Source organism: Bos javanicus, chromosome 4, assembly GCF_032452875.1.
Source record: "Bos javanicus breed banteng chromosome 4, ARS-OSU_banteng_1.0, whole genome shotgun sequence".
NCBI classification, from domain to species: domain Eukaryota; kingdom Metazoa; phylum Chordata; class Mammalia; order Artiodactyla; family Bovidae; genus Bos; species Bos javanicus.
In genome coordinates this window covers 45504148-45521370 of record NC_083871.1, presented here as the reverse complement: position 1 = coordinate 45521370, position 17223 = coordinate 45504148, and the positions used below count along the sequence as shown (strand labels likewise).

Here is a 17223-nt window from a genome sequence, read left to right as displayed (position 1 = left end):
CATCAGAGTCTTTTCCAATGAGTCAACTCTTCGCATGAGGTGGCCAAATTACTGGAGTTTCAGCTTTAGCAACATTCGCTCCAAAGAAATCCCAGGGCTGATCTCCTTCAGAATGGACTGGTTGGATCTCCTTGCAGTTCAAGGGATTCTCAAGAGTCTTCTCCAACACTGCATGCAGTTCTAAAGCATCAATTCTTTGGTGCTCAGCTTTCTTCACAATCCAATTCTCACATCAATACATGACCACTGGAAAAACCATAGCCTTGACTAGATGGACCTTTGTTAGCAAAGTAATGTCTCTGCTTTTGAATATGCTATCTAGGTTGGTCATAACTTTCCTTCCAAGGAGTAAGCATCTTTTAATTTCATGGCTGCAGTCACCATCTGCAGTGATTTTGGAGCCCCAAAAAATAAAGTCTGACACTGTTTCCACTGTTTCCCCATCTCAGCAGTGGCCACAGGACTGGAAAAGGTCAGTTTTCATTCCAATCCCAAAGAAAGGCAATGCCAGAGAATGCTTAAACTACCGCACAATTGCACTCATCTCACACACTAGTAAATGAATGCTCAAAATTCTCCAAGCCAGGCTTCAGCAATATGTGAACTGTGAACTTCCAGATGTTCAAGCTGATTTTAGGAAAGGCAGAGGAACCAGAGATCAAATTGCCAACATCCGCTAGATCATCGAAAAAGCAAGAGAGTTCCAGAAAAACATCTATTTCTGCTTTATTGACTATGCCAAAGCCTTTGACTGTGTGGATCACAATAAACTGTCTGTCTTAGTAACTTAAAAACATATGCAAAGATTTATCTTGTTTTACTCTGTAAAGAGTTAAAACTTTTATATGTCATTATGAAGTGTGTAAAACTTTGCGAGATCAGATATTAACCAAAATATAATTATATGGCTGAGAGTTGAATTTTTTGAGTATTTCAAAATGGAAAAAAAAATGGATTCCATAGCAAAATCAACTCAGAAATAGCTGTATAATAGTATTTGTCTGCATTACTGCAAATTCAGTCACTTTCATGAACGAGTCTTTTCAGTATATAAAGTTGCTTGAGTCACAGTTGGGCAACTAACAGTTGACAATGAAAAATCATACAGCAAAGATTCCAACATACGTTTGTATTATCTCAGTGCTCAGCTTTCTTTATTATCCAGCTCACATCCATACATGACTACTGGCAAAACCATAGCTTTGACCTCACGGACCTTTTTTGGCAAAGTAATGTCTCTGCTTTTTAATATGCTTTCTAGTTTGGTCATAGCTTTTCTTCCAAGGAGCAAGCATCTTTTAATTTCATGGCTGCTGTCACCATCTGCAGTGATTCTGGAGCCCAGAAAATAAAATCTGTCACTGTTTATTTTCTTGTCTAAAGTCTGTCACGATTTATTTTCACTGTGAACTACTGTTAGAGGTGATCAAAGCAAAACATTTAGGCAATTTCAGAATTGACTGAAAACCTGAAAGGAAATAGAAGAAACCAATATTTTGCAGAAATTACTATCAAACAGTCTAGAAAGAACTGCTACAGACCTAATCCATATCCCTCAGAATCATGCAAAAAGAATCTGCTGAAAATGTTAATGATGTCTTATATACAGACTGGGATTGAGAAATAATATTTGAATTTACACTCTTGTTCCAGATCTCTAGTTTCCTTATGTGTAGATTAGCAATGAAGCCAGGGAAGTTAACTTGACAAACGGTACCCCACTTATAAGTGGCACGTGTTGTGTTGTGTGCCGTGTTATGTGGCTTCAGTTGTGTCTGACTCTGTGACCCTATGTATTGTAGCCTACCAGATTCCTCTGTCCATGGTATTCTCCAGGCAAGAATACTGGAGTGGGTTGCCATGCCCTCCTCCAGGGGATCTTTCTGACCCAGGGATTGAACCTGAGTCTCTTGTGGCTCCTGCATTGGCAGGCTGGTTCTTTACCACTGGAGCCACATAAGAAGCCCATAAGTGGCAGGATTAGAATCCAGATCTCTGGCTGGCCTCAAGGTTGGTTCTGTTTTACCAAATAGATTCTTAAATTTTAAAAATCCAACATTAAAAACCCTTGGGAGCCACTACTTCAAAAAACAAGATCACTACTGTTGCCTTAATTCCCTGAACACCTAGAAGAGAACACATACTTTTGAGCCCTTGTGAGACAAAAGTAGCAAGTGTGAAGCTGATATGAGTATATCAGCATGGTCACTGCTGATCCAGCCGTGAACACAGATCATGGTGGAGGTGGGGGCAGGGAGATTACAGCATGTATGTATATTCATTGGCCTGTGTGCTTCTTGGCATAGACTCTTCAAACATACACATCGATTATTTAGCAAGGCCAGATGGCAGACTTAACGGCCTCCAATAATTGTGCCTTGTAGTGCCCCCAAAGGGTGCATGCCATTTATAAACCATGCTGGAATTCTCTGTTGTTGGGTTGATGGAAGTGGATATAACCAAAGGCAAATGTTTTATGTCAGGAGGAACGGGGTCAGGCTTACAGTTGGAGCAGTAAACCTTGGCTACCTTCTGCCAGGCACAGCAGTTTTTCTGCTGTTCATCACCCTCAGAACAGTCAGGGGTAGAAAGTGTGCCTACGTTCTCTGAGGGCCACTGAATCATGGTGGTGGGAAGTGTATTTATTTCATTCAGACCTGAACTCAGGAATTCTTTAATCCTTTTTAGTAAGAATTGGCTAAAGTTTATTTAAACTGTGAAGTGGAGAAGATTAAAAAGTTCAATAAGTAAGTCTATAAAGTGAAGGAGGTGATTCTTTTAACCTCTCAATGTGAGGTGATGGATATGTTCCTTAGTTTGATTGTGGTAATTATTTTAAGATGAATATGTGTATACATCAAAGCATCAAGTTGTGTTTCTTAATATATACAATTTTTATTTATCAATTACATCTCAGTAAAGCCAAGGAAAAAAGAATACCTTTTATACCCAAATATTAGATGAATTGTAGGTCAGATCTACTGAATTTTCCATTGGCTATTTTTGAGTGCTCAGTAACTTGTATTACTAAATGCCTGTCCAGTATCTTGAAATGCAATTTTTTATTAATTCAGACAAAACAAGTAAAAATTGACTAATAATCAGAATTGAGTTTCACCATATCCATTTAGATTGATAAGTGAAAAGTAATGAATGATGTATTTTACTTGAATGTGCCCAGTGATAAAACTTCTGCTAGCTAAAGACATCTGTTTTCCCCATGGCTATTTTGTAGTTTACGTTTCAGTTTAGCAGTTCCAACTGCTATTTCTGAGATTCTGCATTTTGTAATTATAAACAAAGAGAACTGAATTAGGATGCTTTGGTAAAATCACACAGGATCCCCCAGTCTTTCTTCAAGTCTTACAAACTACCCAATAGGGGAAAGAACTGATGTCCTCCTGGGGCAATGGCTGGCAAAATGTGTCCCTAAGTGATCCTGACAACAGACAAGATTAAGGGAATGATAAAGAGAGAACTCACTGGGGCCACAGTAAAATTCCTTGCCACTGGCTCTAGGTGGGTCTGACTCCTTTTTTAATTTCCTGAAGAATGGTGTTTTGGACTGATGCTGTTTATGCTAAGATGATTGAACATAGATTTAAACAACCTTCTTTTCAGTTCTCAGGGCTATATACATTCCCTCTTTGACAGCTTTATCTAGTCCAAAGTCAAAATATCAAGATTTATGCCCGAGAAGAATTTGACATTGAGTTCTTTTGGATGCCTACAGAAATACACTTTCTACTCAAGCTGCTATATAATCTGCTGGAGTCCCCCATATTTTGAAGGAAAAAACCTAGGATTGGATCTATATAATCACTTGGGAGAGAGCAAAGCTGTTGTAAACACAGATAAATTACAATTTTATTTTAGCTCTTGTGAAATATTATTTCATGTAACCTATTAATCCAACCTTATTTTTACATTTGAAGATTCAGTTGTTTAATGTAACCATCAATACAGATTTTCATAATCTTATTTGTAAGCATTGGAATTCATTAGTATTAATTCATGCATATTATACTGGGTCCCCTATGAGCATATGTGGAATATCATACCAGACGCATGGGAATTGAGTGGCAATATAAGGCAGTTTCACATCCTGTTCATAAATAGCTTATAATATAGATATTGTTAGTCCAAATATAGAAGAAAAAGACCAAAACACATTTACAGAAAAGACATAAGGAGGAGGGTTCAGGATGGGGAACACATGTATACCTGTGGCGGATTCATTTTGATATTTGGCAAAACTAATACAATTATGTAAAGTTTAAAAATAAAAAAAAAAAATTAAAAAAAGACATAAGCTCAGTGGAATGGCATTACCCCATTCTCCTCTTGAGACCTGAGTCAACAGTTTTGCCTTCTCTTTCCCATACTGTCAGCCTTTTCCTCTTCACTATCCCCTCCTCCTCAGTGTTTAAACAGGCCAAAGCTACTGCTGCTTTGAGCAGGAATTCTCTGTCTAAATGCGAGTACTTCTCTGACCATCTTTCTTTCTCACACTCTAGCTTCTTGAAAGAGTAGTGTGTTTTCTCAGGCTTTCCTACTAACTGTGCCACCTGACCTCTCCTGCCAACTGTCTATGGTAACAGTCATCCTCTAGGTCAATAACCCAGTAGGTGCCAACCAATCCAGAGGACTCTGATCTTCACCCTACCTGACTTCCTTGCTCCTTCTCAGTTTCCTTAATGAGTTCTCAAACTTCCCATGGATATATTCTGGAATTGGGAGTGGTCTGTCTAGTGACTTCTTTTAGACATTTTTTATATTGTCCCTGGTAATCTCACTCACACCTGTGATTTTCATCTCCTGAGCTTTGTGCATTTGCTTGGTGCTTACTCAGAGAGTCTGTAACACAAAGTGGTTGAGAGAACAGCGTTTGGTGCTATGTACCCCTTGGTTCCAATTTCTAATTTGGTACTTTCTATCTGTGTAATCTTTCAAAGCCTTGAGTCCCTAACTGTAAAATAGAGAAAATAATAGTACCTACATTTTCGGTCATCCCATACCGTTCCCAAGATCCTGGCACAATATTCTATGTCCAGAAGAAACATAGTGAAGTTGTGAGACTTAAATGCAGTAAAGATGTGCATAGCACACTGGCTAGCAAGTAAATACTCTATAAATGTTAGCTATTGTTATTGTTCACCATTCAGAAAACTAAGATCATGGCATCCGGTCCCATCACTTCATGGCAAATAGACAGGGAAACCGTGGAAACAGTGACTGACTTTATTTTTCTGGGCTCCAAAATCACTGCAGATGGTGATTGTAGCCATGAAATTAAAAGACACTTACTCCTTGGAAGGAAAGTTATGACCAACCTAGATAGCATATTAAAAAGCAGAGACATTACTTTGTCAACAAAGGTTCATCTAGTCAAGGCTGTGGTTTTTCCAGTGGTCATGTATGGATGTGAGAGTTGGACTATAAAGAAAGCTGAGCGCTAGAGAATTGATGCTTTTGAACTGTGGTGTTGGAGAAGACTCTTGAGAGTCTCTTGGACTGCAAGGAGATCCAACCAGTCCATCCTAAAGGAGATCAGTCCTGGGTGTTCATTGGAAGGACTGATGCTAAAGCTGAAACTCCAATACTTGGGCCACCTGATGGGAAGAGCTAACTCATTTGAAAAGACCCTGAGGCTGGGAAAGATTGAGGGCAGGAGGAGAAGGGAATAACAGAGGATGAGATGGTTGGATGACATCACCAACTCAATGGACATGGGTTTGGGTGGACTTCCGGGAGTTGGTGATGGACAGGGAGGCCTGGAGCTTTGCGGTCCATGGGATCGCAAAGAGTCGGACACGACTGAGTGACTGAACTGACTGATTATTATTGTTGAGCTTCCCAGGTGGTGTTAGCAGTAAAGAACCCGCCTGCCAGTGCTGCTGCTGCTACTGCTGCTAAGTCGCTTCAGTTGTGTGTGACTCTGTGTGACCCCATAGACGGCAGCCCACCAGGCTCCCCCATCCCTGGGATTCTGAAAGCAAGAACACTGGAGCGGGTTGCCAGTTCCTTCTCCAGTGCATGAAAGTGAAAAGTGAAAGTGAAGTCGCTCAGTCGCGTCCGACTCCTAGTGACCCCATGGACTGCAGCCCACCAGGCTCCTCCGTCCATGGGACTTTTCAGGCAAGAGTACTGGAGTGGGGTGCCATTGCCTTCTCCGGCCTGCCAGTGCAGGAGGCTTAAGAGACATGGGTTTGATCCCTTGGTGGGAAGATCTCTTGGAGGAGGGCATGGCGACTCACTCCAGATTCTTGCCTGGAGAATCCCATGGACAGAGGAGCCTGGTAGACTCCAATCGATAGTGTCCCAAACAGTTGGACACGACTGAAGTGACTTAGCATACATGCACACATTGTTATTCTTACTAGACACTGACATTTGGATTCCATAGATACCTTGAATTCAGTATATACTAAAATTAATTTGACATTTCCTCCAGATTGGTCTGCTTTATTGCAGTTCTTGTCAGAGACATATTCAACCCAGTCACTAAACAGAGACCTAAGTAATAATTCTTTGCTCATTCTTTCATCCATGTGTACACTTAATGTGTCTAAGACCAATTTATTTTATCTTTTTAATATCTCTTAAACCAGCTCTTTTCTTTGTGTACCTATAGCTATATCTTTGGTTCAAGCCTTCCATACATGTATGAAAGTATTCTTCAATAAAAACCTAATTTTTTCCTCCCAGCATCAATTCCTGTAACTGCCTCCATTTGCTGTGTTGAACCTACTTTCAAGGCCCTCCATGATCTGACCCTATCTCTCTTTCCAACTTATCTCTGCATGTAGGCTCTCTTCATCCTCCCCACCCTCACCTAATAGCAAACTCTCTACTTCAGCCTTAACCAAACATGCCATCCTGTCTAAGCCAGTTTCTTTCCCCAGAATCCACTTCTCATATTACTGATGAAGTTGCACTCATCCTTAAAGATCCAGTTTAAATCTCTCCTCCTCCATCATTTGTATTTTTATCCCTAATCCATCTTATACTTATGAATTAAGGTTAGTTTACCTTATTGCATTGTCATGTGTTATCTTCTACATGTATTTCTTCCTGCACTTTGAAACCCTTGGTCAAGCATAAATTGGGTCATTTTTACATTCCCAGAATCTGACACAGTGTCTGGCACTTAGTAGGTACTCAGAGATTCGTTGAAGGAATGAATGACCCATGTAGAAGAGGTGTACCTTTCCCAGATTGTCTGATTACTTTTATTTCTTTAATTGCCAGCCAACATTCATCTCCTATATCCCAAGAATGGTTTTTACAATCATACTTAAACATTGTGCATTTCTTTTGCATTGCATTTTGGACTTTGTTAGGAATAGCCCTACTTAATTCACGGTTGGATGAATATTATTTTAAATGATGTTCATTGCATTGCTCAGTGTACCCTTTCTAAGAAACCACAAGAGAAACTTCTTTTAAGTCTCTATATGTGAAATAGGTACCCCTCTTCTGAGCAATGTGTGTGCTTTTTTTGTATAAACTCTTCAACTTATGTAACTTTTTAGTTTCAGAACCAAAGTTAAGACATCAGAGTATGCATCTTGCATATTTATCTCCCCTGGATGTATTTTTCCTATCCTGATTTGATATTACCTTTCTACATGTTACTGTCTTGTTTGATTGCTAACAAAGGTTAGCTGCCTTATTTTATAAAAGGTGAATTGTACAATTTATCCTTAGCTGCATAAAGGAAAGTGAAAAGGTAAAATGAAGATGCTGACATATGTACAAGTAACTAAGAGGAGAGGGAACAGAGGAGAACATTAGAAGTTTCTAACAACAATGGTTTGAGCAATAATATCTTACTGATGTTATCCATAACCAATCATCTAACATTTTTGGAGCAACTGTGTGCCAGATGTTGGAAGGCATGGGGGTGCAGAGATATACAAATTGCTCACAGGAGCTCACAGTCTTGTCAACTCTAATTTCTATTCTGGCCTTTAGAATTACGTCTGAGATACAGAGAGGATCAGTTCAGTTCAGTCTCTCAGTCGTGTCTGACTCTTTGTGACCCATGGACTGCAGCACACCAGGCTTTTTGGTCTATCAACAACCCCCTGAGCTTGCTCAAACTCACGTCCATCGAGTTGGTAATGCCATCCAACCATCTTATCCTCTGCCATGCTCTTCTCCTCCTGCCTTCAATCTTTCCCAGTATCAGGTCTTTTCCAAGGAGTCAGTTCTTGGCATCAGGTGGCCAAAGTATTGGATTTTCAGCTTCAGCATCAGTCCTTCCAATGAAAATTCAGGATTGATCTCCTTTAGGATGGACTGCTTTGAACTCCTTGCAGTGCAAGGGACTCTTGTACTTTTCTTTTGCATTGCAAAAGAGTGCAAGGGACTCTTCTCACTTTCCTTTATGTAGCTAAGGATAAATTGTACAAGAGTCTTCTCCAACACCGCAGTTTAAAAGCACCAATTCTTCAGCACTCAGCTTTCTTTATGGTCCAACTCTCACATTCATACATGACTATTGGGAAAACCACAGCTTTGACTAGACAGACCTTTGAGGATACCCTTTCCAAAAGGGACACATTCCCCAGCCCACAAGAAATAACTCTTTTAGTTAGAACCATTTCACGCCAGTCAGAATGGCTGCTATCCAAAAGTCTACAAGCAATAAATGCTGGACAGGGTGTGCAGAAAAGGGAACCCTCTTACACTGTTGGTGGGAATGCAAACTAGTACAGCTACTATGGAGAACAGTGTGGAGATTCCTTAAAAAACTGGAAATAGAACTGCCTTATGACCCAGCAATCCCACTGCTGGGCATACACACTGAGGAAACCAGAATTGAAAGAGACACATGTACCCCAATGTTCACTGCAGCACTGTTTATAATAGCCAGGACATGGAAGCAACCTAGATGTCCATCAGCAGATGAACGGATAAGAAAGCTGTGGTACGCAGCCATTCTGACTGGCATGAAATGGTACCTCATAGTGGTTTTGATTTGCATTTCTCTGATAATGAGTGATGTTGAACATCTTTTCATGTGTTTGTTAGCCATCTGTAAGTCTTCTTTGGAGAAATGTCTATTTAGTTCTTTGGCCCATTTTTTGATTGGGTCATTTATTTTTCTGGAGTTGAGCTGTAGGAGTTGCTTGTATATTTTTGAGATTAGTTGTTTGTCAGTTGCTTCATTTGCTATTATTTTCTCCCATTCTGAAGGCTGCCTTTTCACCTTGCTAATAGTTTCGTTTGTTGTGCAGAAGCTTTTGAGTTTAATTAGGTCCCATTTGTTTATTTTTGCTTTTATTTCCAATATTCTGGGAGGTGGGTCATAGAGGATCCTGCTGTGATGTATGTCAGAGAGTGTTTTGCCTATGTTCTCCTCTAGGAGTTTTATAGTTTCTGGTCTTACATTGAGATCTTTAATCCATTTTGAGTTTATTTTTGTGTATGGTGTTAGAAAGTGTTCTAGTTTCATTCTTTTACAAGTGGTTGACCAGATTTCCCAGCCCCACTTGTTAAAGAGATTGTCTTTAATCCATTGTATATTCTTGCCTCCTTTGTCAAAGATAAGGTGTCCATATGTGCGTGGATTTATCTCTGGGCTTTCTATTTTGTTCCATTGATCTATATTTCTGTCTTTGTGCCAGTACCATACTGTCTTGATAACTGTGGCTTTGCAGTAGAGCCTGAAGTCAGGTAGGTAGATTCCTCCAGGTCCATTCTTCTTTCTCAAGATTGCTTTGGCTATTCGAGGATTTTTGTATTTCCATACAAATTGTGAAATTATTTGTTCTAGCTCTGTGAAGAATACCGTTGGTAGCTTGATAGGGATTGCATTGAATCTATAAATTGCTTTGGGTAGTATACTCATTTTCACTATATTGATTCTTCCAATCCATGAACATGGTATATTTCTCCATCTATTAGTGTCCTCTTTGATTTCTTTCACCAGTGTTTTATAGTTTTCTATATATGGGTCTTTAGTTTCTTAAAAAACTGGAAACAGAAATGCCTTATGATCCAGCAATCCCACTGCTGGGCATACACACTGAGGAAACCAGAATTGAAAGAGACACGTGTACCCCAATGTTCATCACAGCACTGTTTATAATAGCCAGGACATGGAAGCAACCTAGATGTCCATCAGCAGATGAATGGATGAGAAAGCTGTGGTACATATACACAATGGAGTATTACTCAGCCATTAAAAAGAATACATTTGAATCAGTTCTAATGAGGTGGATGAAAGTGGAGCCTCTTATACAGAGTGAAGTAAGCCAGAAAGAAAAACACCAATACAGTATACTAACGCATATATATGGAATTTAGAAAGATGGTAACAATAACCCTGTGTACGAGACAGCAAAAGAGACACTGATGTATAGAACAGTCTTATGGACTCTGTGGGAGAGGGAGAGGGTGGGAAGATTTGGGAGAATGGCATTGAAACATGTATAATATCATGTATGAAACGAGTCGCCAGTCCAGGTTCAATGCACAATACTGGATGCTTGGGGCTGGTGCACTGGGACGACCCAGAGGGATGGTATGGGGAGGGAGGAGGGAGGAGGGTTCAGGATGGGGAACACATGTATACCTGTGGTGGATTCATTTCGATATTTGGCAAAACTAATACAATATTTTAAAGTTTAAAAATAAAATAAAATTTTAAAAAATCTATAGATAAAAATTACATATGTATAAATATAGCAAATAATTTTATAATACCCACAATTATTCAGGTCCTCTGTTATATCCATGCCCTCTTAAAAGTTAAAAGTTTTCACATTGCATGTAATTGACACAGTGCCTATGGAAAACAATATGGAGGTTCCTCAAAAAAACTAAAAATAGAACTACCATATGATCCAACAACAACAACAAAAAAAGAAAGCTGTGGTACATATACACAATGGAGTATTTATTACTCAGCCATTAAAAAGAATACATCTGAAAAAAAAAAGAATACATTTGAATCAGTTCTAATGAGGTGGATGAAACTGGAGCCTATTATACAGAGTGAAGTAAGCCAGAAAGAAAAACACCAATACAGTATACTAACACATATATATGGAATTTAGAAAGATGGTAACGATAACCCTGTAGGCGAGACAGCAAAAGAGACGCAGATATATAGAACAGTCTTTTGGACTCTGTGGGAGAGGGAGAGGATGGGATGATTTGGGAGAATGGCATTGAAACATGTATAATATCATGTAAGAAATGAACCATCAGTCCAGCTTCAATGCAGGATACTGCATACTTGGGGCTGGTGCACTGGGACGACCCAGAGGGATGGTACGGGGAGGGAGGTGAGAGGGGGGTTCAGGATGGGGAAACACATGTATACACGTGGCAGATTCATGTTGATGTATGGCGAAACCAATACAATATTGTAAAGTAATTAACCTCCAATTAAAATAAATAAATTAAAAAAAAAAAGAATATAGACTAAGCTTCTTTGGCATATGCTTAAACTGCAGGTGGCATAAATGGCTAGAAGTGTATTTATTTCTCAGTAATGAAGCAATCTGGAGGTAGGTGATCCAGGGCTGGTGGAGTGGCTCTCTGTGTACAGCACATAGCTTCCATATCTTGGGACCATGTCCTCACAGCCTAATGGGTAGAGGGTCAAGAAGCATGCCCACTCCTTTGAAGGGTATGACGCGGCTCTGAAAGTGGCCCACATCACTTCTGTTCACCTTCCGACAAGCAGAATTTAATACCTTTGTCCCAGAAGCTGCAGGGGACACTATCAAATACACCTTTAACTGGGGGCTGCAGTCCAGTGGAAATACATAAGGGAAGAATAGATATCAAGAGACCTCTAACAAATTTCTACTAACAGTAGCAAGAAGGTTTCTTCTTGTTCCTGTTCTTATTAGTGATATTAGTATTGTTGTTGTTATTATTATTATTATTGGATGATGGTGATTTTAATGATTTTTCTGCCCGCTCTGAACATTATTTAAAGGTCATATATGACCAGGCTAAAGGTCACTTTATAGTTGCACTTCCTGTCCCATCTATGAACTTCATCTCTTAAAGTTCTCAAAAATCTAAGATTTTTAAAATTTTATTTATTTTAATTGGAGGTTAATTACTTTACAATATTGTAGTGGTTTTTGTCATACATCGACATGAATCAGCCATGGGTGTACAAGATATAAGATTTTTTAAAAATTAGTACATAGTAGTAGTATTTAAAAAAAAAATAGCAGTTCACCAGCGATTCAGATGTTACATTGTTCTACACTCTGATTTTTCACTTAAAACTTTTTCTCATATCATAAGCCAAGTATATGAGAAAGTACATGAGTATCTACCCCCAGAAAAGGTAAAGCAAGACAATGAGTCACAGGTTTTAGTGTATAAGATCCCATTATTGACAGCTCCTAGAAGAAGTCTTACTGAAAGAGTTCTCTGTTCCCCAGTTGTAGGTTACAAAAATATTTTTTAGTTTTGCTCCTCTTTCATGTATTTTAGAATATGAGTGATGATAAATTGTTATGAGACACAAATCAAATTGAGATGGGAAATAGAGGAATGGAAGAGAAAAATGCTTTCTAATATTGCTGATTCTGTGTATAATTTAACTATCTTTAAATATTAAGTAATCTTTTATACTGATCATAAGTATATTCCTGAATACACAGAGAACTATTTTCACTCTAAATTTATAACATTTTTGGAAGCTTAATTATCATACTTGAAGGTCAAATGGTGCTTTATTGCAATAAAATACAAAAAAGTAATAAAGAAATTATTCCTGGGGAGATGAAAGTCTAGGTTCATAGCTCATTAAATGGTAACTTCACAGACTGTGTCTAATTTGTCATATTTAGCTTTGAAAGTTTCATACATTTGAATTTCAAATTAGGTGAACAGATACCTGAGGCAAAACTACCTAGGGCCTTTGAATTCTAAAATGATTCAGGAGCTATAGTTCCCATAATCAAATACCTGTATTTGTAAAAAATTCCTAGCATCTATATAGTGCTTGCCTTAATTCAAAGATTTTAAAAAAATAATCAATGATATTAACACAAAGTTCATTAACCACTCCCTCAATTTGTTTTTAGGCAACCCTTTCTTTTTCTTCCCAGCATATTGAAATTGCCATCCTTTGCAGTAAATAATCTATTGAACATGTTGACTGAAAAATACTTTGGAGTCACATGGTTACTCCAAAGTTTCCTTCAAAATAATTCATTTGAAAGAAAAACACTTGTGAAAAGAACAGCTTTTGGAGGAATTAAATGCAACCCCATTCTTTCTAATGTGTTTATTCTAGGCCACTGTGATCTCATGAGATGCTAGTGGCCTCAACTTTTGAAAGAGCATAAACACAGAAATCCTTTTAAGAAATGAAGCTTTTCTTTCAGCATATAATTTGTCTCTTGGACAAATTGATTGATGATAGGTTTTCCTTTAATATGGAGAAACTATATAATTATCCATATTTATGATCCATGTTTATGATATTTACTAAAAACACCAAAAGATTTAAGCTGTTAGAATGCAATTAAGAGAAGCATGGCTGTGAGCTCCAAGATCCAAATGACATCAGTGGCTTCCTGTTTCAGTTCAGTTCAGTTCAGTCGCTCAGTCGTGTCCGACTCTTTGCGACCCCATGGGCTGCAGCACATCAGGCCTCCCTGTCCATCACCAACTCCCGGAGTATACTCAAACTCATGTCCGTTGAGTCGGTGATGCCATCTAACCGTCTCATCCTCTGTCATCCGCTTCCCCTCCCACCTTCAATTTTTCCCAACATCAGGGTCTTTTCCAGTGAGTCAGTTCTTCGCATCAGGTGGCCAAAGTATTGGAGTTTCAGCCTCAACATCAGTCCTTCCAATGAATATTCAGGACTGATCTCCTTTAGGATGGACTGGTTGGATCTCCTTGCAGTCCAAGAGACTCTGAAGAGTCTTCTCCAACACCACAGTTCAAAAGCATCAATTCTTCAGTGCTCCGCTTTCTTTATAATCCAACTCTCACGTCCATACATGACTGCTGGAAAAATCATAACCTTGACTAGATGGACCTTTGTTGAAAAAGTAATGTCTCTGTTTTCTATTATGCTGTCTCGGTTGCTCATAACTTTTTTCCAAGGAGTAAGCATCTTAATTTCATGGCTGCAGCCACCATCTGCAGTGATTTTGGAGCCCAGAAAAATAAAGTCAGCCACTGTTTCCACTGTGTCCCCACCTATTTGTCATGAAGTGATGGGAACAGATGTTCTTTATGTTACATGTTCTATTAACCAAGATAGTGATGTTGCCATCTTGCCTAGGATTAGTAAAAATTAATAGATATCCAGAATTATGAGTTGGTTTGTTTATGCATTGCCAGTACTCATGGAACTCCTTGGAGTGATCTGTGAAATCCAACTGCAGGATATGATATCCCATGATAACTATACTTTAATTCTAAAACATTATTGAAAGTTTGGCCTCTGACTATTGCATGGTTTATAAGAGTTTGCAAGATCTTGGTGGAAACTTCCTATTAATCTGAATTGACCCAACATTTATGGAAAGACAAATGATTTCATAAGTAATCAAGGGTTTCTGTAAACCAAAATGAACTCCTGGTATTCTCAGAAGTGAATTTGTTCTGTAGTGCAGGGTGTACAACTAATTGTTTTTGTGAATCTAGAAATATCCAGATTTGTTAACAGCTCTGTTTGGTGAGTCCCTCACAGTGTAAACTTCTATCCAGCCATTATATATATAGTCTCACCAGTGAAGCTATGTGCATGTGTGCTAAGTCGCTTCAACCATGCCCAGTTCTTTGTGACCCTTTGGACTGTAGACCAAGCTCCTCTGTCCATGGGATTCTACAGGCAAGAATACTGGAGTGGGTTGCCACGCCCAGGGGATCTTCCCAACCTATAAATCGAACCTGCATCTCTTAGGTCTCCTGCACTGGCAAGCAGGTTCTTTACCACTAGTGCCACCTGGGAAACCCACTAATGAAGCTAAATCAAGGACCATATTATGAAATTCTCCCCCTCAGTCACCTTTCTGAGTACAGAACAACTCCAGGGTGTTGTTGTCTTCCTGTCCCTTCAATCTCCTCTGACAACTAGCAGGGCCCTCACTTTCAGCGCATCCTCCCCTGTGTCTGCCTGTGGTCATCATCTGACCTAGTCTTCTTAGCACGATTCAGAGGCACTTGGAAGAATTAAGATGTCTTATACTTCTGTTAAACATGTGTCCTATCGTATTTTCTCCAAAGCCAGAGCCTATTTCTTTAGGAACATTTTTGTTCTTTCTCATTTTTAGAAACAAAGCTTCCCAGTTTAAGCCATTTGGCAACTTTATGTGGTAGCTACTATCAGTCATGCAATTTCAGATTCAAAGGAATTGTGAAATTAGACCAAAGTTGATGATGGGTGGGGGCAGTCTAGAGTCCTTGGAGAGGCAGAGAATTAGAAACAGACCAACAGAACATTGAGATAAAACATTCAGTTGATCTAGAAGGATGAGTCAGTTCAATGGAAAGGAGCAGGAACGGTATGCTTGGAGGTATGCCACTACACGCATTGGAAGATTGACAAGCTAGGATCTTTCTGAAGCATACATTTTATACTTAATAAAGGAAAGAGTTAAGACCTTTTTGGAAAATTAATATAATTCAGGATCTTAGTAATTCATCCAAATCAGTAGTATGAGGCAAAGCAAGTACTAGTATCCAAGTGGGAGTGTAATATATGTTGTTGAACTATATTATACTTCTTCAGGCTACTTACTCCAATTCTTCTGTGGTCTGTTTATTCCGATAAATTTAGAAAAGGTGGTGAACTTTCTACAAGCTTACAAAATTCAGAAAGGATGGTGAACTTTCTACAAGCTTACAAAATTCTTTTACACTGCGTAAAACTAGGTTGATATAGTTGCTTACTGAGAGATGATTAAAATAAGCTTCCCAGGTCCATTACTTTACTAGATTTTGGACCAAATATATATGTGTATTATACTATACACATTAAACTATTTTTCAAGGAAAAATACTTTTCATTTCACCAAGTTTAATGTGTACTATGTTCCTCTTTTTGAGGAAATAATGTTTAGTTATCTCAGACAGTGGGTATATTTTGTAAAAAGCACACTGAGTCTTCCTAACTAGTGATTGAAAACATAAGTTTGTTGAGTTAAATCCAACTGGACATTAGTTGGGTGTTTAAACTATCCAAACTGCTTATACTAAAGAACTTTAACAACATTATGAGTTTATTTTGGCATTTTTCAAACATTTGGATCTTTAGTTATTATTTTCCAAAATATCGTAAAATACATTACAACTAAGAAAGAAAATAGCATTTGATTCAATTAAGTATTTATTGAGAATCTATTACCAGCTTTAGGCTGATGTCTTCAGTGGGCATATTTTATGTCTTTGAGGAACTTATTTCTTATTGGGATAAAAGATATATACTTACTATAGATAACAGTTTTGCATGCTATAAAAGTAAGAATTGTATCATGTGATCAAGACAGTTATTTTTGATGCTGGCTTTCTGTTAGAATCAGCTGAGGAGGTTTTAAAAATACAAATTCCAAGTTTCCATTCCCAGAGATTCTGATTCAGAGGATAATTTCTAAATGGCCCTTCCATGATGATTATTTTGGAGGTGATTCAGTGAAAAATGCCATGTGCCAAAATAATTTTGGAAAGAAAGATATCAATTTGGATAGACTCCTTAGATTAAAATAGACTAATACATAATATTCTCTTTATTGCATCTAGGTCTTAGTAATCAGAGTCATTTAAAATTTATAGGTAATTTAATTGATGTCTCTGCAGATGTTTTGTTACATTTATCTAACTATTGTACTGACTAGAAAATATTTCTAACTGATAATTGCAATAAGACAAACATCTCTAGTTTGAATTACAAACTACAAACTTAACTGTGGATTTTTCATCTAACATAACTGAAGCACTGATAATTGTGATAGAAACTAATTTTTTTAATACCTAGCTAAATTTCTTCTTTAATGAATGTAAAAGATGTTAAAATATCTGTTATAGTTCTAATTTTTAGATAAGTGAATTGGCAACATTTCTTCCTAGATTTAGGAATCCACTGAGAAAAAAAAAAATCACCAAAGTGTCAGTTGGCCAGTATCCCTTATTTCCTAACTCTTACCAGAGTGCCTGTTCTTAAAATGCATATTTGAACAGGTACTCCTTTGCTGATAAATGTTCAGGAGATCATCATGCTTT

General features: G+C 38.2%; 1 protein-coding gene across 4 annotated transcripts in view; it reads left to right on the top strand.

Moving 5' to 3' along the window:
* Positions 1-17223, top strand: part of RELN (reelin) — a 557702-nt gene that overhangs the window by 249137 nt on the left and 291342 nt on the right. The window lies entirely within an intron of this gene.